This window comes from Tupaia chinensis, unplaced genomic scaffold (genome assembly GCF_000334495.1).
Source record: "Tupaia chinensis unplaced genomic scaffold, TupChi_1.0 Scaffold000066_1, whole genome shotgun sequence".
NCBI lineage: Eukaryota > Metazoa > Chordata > Mammalia > Scandentia > Tupaiidae > Tupaia > Tupaia belangeri.
In genome coordinates, this window is record NW_006159525.1 from 7,409,207 (window position 1) to 7,413,403 (window position 4,197).

Genomic DNA, 4,197 nt, shown 5'->3' on the forward strand with positions numbered 1-4,197 from the left:
GGGTACCTTCAAACCCCCCCCCCCCAAATTCTTTAAAAAAAGAAATCTGACTTTTCGCTCCAGATCTCCTGAGTCCTAACTGTCCAGTTGCTTTCTGTGCACACCCACCTGGGTAACCCACAGTCATCTTACACTCAATTACAAAAAACTCACCTCACCCTCTTCTCTTACAAACTCACCCTTCCTCTTCCTGCATTCCTTATTTGGTGGCACTGGTTGAGGCATTCTAGATTCCCTTACCCTCTTTCATCACAAAGCATCAACTCCTTGACCAGATTCTATTAATTTCACTTCCTTAACATCACCTGACATTTCTTTCCTCCCCACCGTACTTTACAGGTTCGTGATAAAAGCTCTAAGAAAGCTCTCTGCCCCACACTTGAACAGCTCCAGGCTGAGCTCAACACAGCAGCCAAGGGTCTCTTACTAAGACGCTCATGTGAATGTGATCTTATTTTCCCCTCATGGTCAAAATCCTTGGCATGGCATATGAAGCCCTGGCAGTGACCCCAGTCCACCTCTTTTCCAGTATCACCTCATTTTAGTCCCTGACAACACCCCACATTTCAGCCCATCGCCTTCACTTTCATCACTGTAGTATTACAATTTGTTAAAATGCATTTCCCTTGGGGACCAGCAGGTGGCGTGGTGGTTAAGCCGCTGGACACTCCCACTTGGGCGACCATGGTTCATGTCCCAGACCTGGTGGCTTGCTTTCTCACTCCCCCGACCCCCGTGTGTCTCTCTCTGGTCATATTAAAATAAATGAATGAATAAATAAAATTAAATTAAAAAAAATTCTTTAAAAAAATGCATTTCTGGGAACCAGCAGTTGGCGTAATGGCTATGTCACTGGACTCCCATGTAGTCGATCGCAGTTCGTGTCCCGGACCCGGTGGCTTAAAACTCACACTGGGCACGTGTGCATGTGTGCCCAAGATCCCGAGAGGAGAATGTAGAAGGGATTGCGGCGTGACCATCCCCTCTGGGGGGTGATTTCTCACTTTCTGTCTCTCTGTCTCTGTCTGTCTGGTGAGCGCACGCGCCCTATGGCAAAAACCTCTCAAAAAAAAAAATAAAATGCATTTCTTTTACTTGGAATTGTTTTGGCTTCTCACTTGTTCCCTTGGAAAATACTTATCCCATTGTGTATGTGTGTGCTTAACTATTTATTTATGTAATTTCATTTGTTATTATTATTAATTTTTTAATTTGACCAGAGGGACAGAGAAAGGGAAAGTGAGAAAGTACTTGAACTGCAGTTGGCCATGTGGGAGTCCAGTGCCTTAACCACCACGCCACCTGCCAGCCCCCCTTTTTTTATTTAATTAAGAGCCTATGGTTATATCTTTCATAAAACTCTTCCTGCCCTACTTCCTTGCTTTGCATTGTTTTTGTGCTCTATACTTACTTTTAAAATATTGTAGAAAATAGAACTAAGATGTATTAATCCAGGGGCCAGCAGGTGGCATAGTGTTAATGAATTGGACTCCTACATGGCTAATCGCAGTTCAGGTCCCGGCCCTGGCAGCTTGAGATGCACATGGAGCATTTGTGTGTGCGTACTCAAAATTCAGACAGGAGAACAGATGGCGTGGCCATCCACCCTGGGTGTGATTTCTTGCTTTCTGTCTCTATCTCTCCAGCAAACTCACACGCCCTATAGCAAAAATCTCTCAAAATGTATTAATCCAGTAGATACAATATTACTCAATTCCCATTTCTATGGTTTAATAATAATTTGTCCCCTAAAGGTTTTCTAAAAAAAATTTATTTATTTAATTCCATTTGTCATTATTATTTTTTAAGAATTATTTTATTTGGGACCAGCAGTTGGCATAATGGCTATGTCACTGGACTCTCACGTAGTTGACTGCAGTTTGGGTCCCGGACCTGGTGGCTTAAACTCATGCTGGGCGCATATGCTTGCATGCCCAAGATCCCGAAAGGAGAATGGAGGAGAAGGGATTGCGGTGTGGCCATACCCTCTGGGGGGTGATTTCTCGCTTTCTCTCTCTCTCTCTCTCTCTCTCTGGCGAGAGCACGTGCCCTATAGGAAAAATCTATTTAAAAAAAGAATTAGCTTATTTAACTTATTTATTTACTTAATTTTAAAAAAAATGTTTATTAAACTTTATTAATGTACTTATTTTTAATTTGACCAGAGAGGGGTAGAGTGAGAGAGAGAGAGAAAGAGAGGAGAGAGAGAGAAAGCAAGCCACCAGGTATGGGACTTGAACCGCGGTTGGCCATGTGGGAATCCAGTGTCCTTAACCACTATGCCACCTGCCAGCCCCTATTTATTTAATTTTAATTTTACCGGGGGTGGCAGGAGAGAGAGAGAAAGAGAGAGAGAGAGAAGGAAAGTGAAAAAGCAAGCTATGAACTGCGGGATTTAAACTGTTGTCAGCCATGTGGGAGTCCAGCACCTTAACCACCATGCTACCTGCCGGCCCTGTCATTATTATTTTTTAATTTGATCAGATAGAGACAGACAGAAAGAAAGAGAAAGTGAGAAAGCAAACCTTCAGGTCCAGGACTTGGCCCGTGGTTGGCCATGTGAGAATCCAGCACCTTTATCCACCACACCAGCTGCCGGCACAGTCCCCTAAAAGTTTATATTTTGTTATTTGGTCTCCAATGAAAAAGCATCGGGAGGTGGCCTAGTGGTGATGGGATCATGGGGCACCACACTCCTGAATGGATTTGTCATCTGCAGAGACAGAGCGGGTTCTCGTCTCATGGGAAGAGGTTAGCTCCTGAGAGAGCGGAATGTTATAAAAAATGGCTGCCCTCAGGTCACGCTCTCCCTGCATGCATCTGCTGACCTTTCCACTTCTCCTTGCCATGTTCTGATGTGGCCCCAGAGGCCAGCCTGATACCAGCCCCATGCCTTCGGCTTTCTAGCCACCAGAACCGTGAGCCAAATAAATCTCTCTTTGGTATAGATGAGCCTGTCTCGGGTATTTCTGTTCAGTCGCATAATGGACTGAGCCATGCACTGTGTCGATACTGTACTGAGTGCTAGATTCAGGACCACATGGGAGCTGAACATAGACCTCAGGCTCCAGCAGCCTTTAGTCTATACAGCTTCCACCAGTAAAGGCCGTTTCCTAGTCAGTATCTCTCATTTGCTAGAAGAGAAATTCTCTCTCCTCTATCAGTTGCAATAAGATACAAAGAAACTGGTGTTGCCTTGTTGCTGATCATGTCAAGAGGTATTTTCTTCAGTGCCTTGTCACTTAAAAAATGCTCATTTAGTTTAGCTTTTATGACTATATAGTTGGCTGCCACTATCTAGTCACCTGGATGTTTAAGAAGGATGTTTAAGGGGCCAGCAGGTGGTGTGGTGGTGAAGGCACCGGATCCCCATGTGGCCCACCACGGTTCTAGTACTGAACCTGGAGGCTTGCATTCTCACTTTCTCTCTCTGCTGAGCGCACGTGTCCAATAGCAAATGAAAAAAAAAATTCTAAAGAAAGAAAGAAAGGACGCCAAATATGTTTAAATTTGGGCCAGGCTTATGGTCTGGTGGTGAAGGGAGCTGGATCCCACATGGCTGACTGCAGTCCAAATCCCAGCCCTAGCAGCTTGAAAAGCACACCGGCTGGGAACCAGCAGTTAGCGTAATGGCTATGTTGCTGGACTCCCACGTAGTCAACCGCGGTTCGTGTCCCGGACCCGGTGGCTTAAAACTCACACTGGGCGCGTGTGCGTGCGTGCCCACGATCCCGAGAGGAGAATGGAGGAGAAGGGATAGCGGCGTGATCATCCCCCCTGGGGGGTGATTTCTCGCTTTCTGTCTCTATGTCTCTCTCTGTCTGTCTGGCGAGCGCACGCGCCCTACAGTGAAAATCTCTCCAAAAAAAAAAAAAAAAAAAGCACACCGGCTGCATATAAGTAAGTGTCCCTGATCCCTCCAGGGTGGAGAAATAGTGGAGAAGGGACTACAGCATGCCTATGCTTTCTCCCTCTCTCTGTCTCTCTCTCTGGCCTCAGGTAAATTTTTTTTTTTAATTTTTTTAGAATTATTTTATTTAACTTTATTCATTCATTTATTTATTTTAATTTGACCAGAGAGGGGCAGAGTGAGGGAGAGAGAGAGATAGGGAGAAGTGAGAAAAGCAAGTTGCCTGGTTCGGGACTCAAACCACCGTTGGCCATGTGGGAGTCCCAGCGCCTTTAACCACCAAGCCT

At 45.3% G+C, this 4,197-nt stretch overlaps 1 long non-coding RNA gene across 1 annotated transcript in view; it reads right to left on the reverse strand.

Moving 5' to 3' along the window:
* The window catches only part of LOC102483013 (uncharacterized), a 61,934-nt gene extending 61,736 nt beyond the window's left edge, over positions 1 to 198 (reverse strand). The window contains exon 1 of the long non-coding RNA XR_001369472.2: positions 154 to 198. This is a non-coding gene — a long non-coding RNA (uncharacterized LOC102483013). The remainder of the gene's footprint in view (positions 1 to 153) is intronic.
* Positions 199 to 4,197: the final 3,999 nt, after the last annotated feature.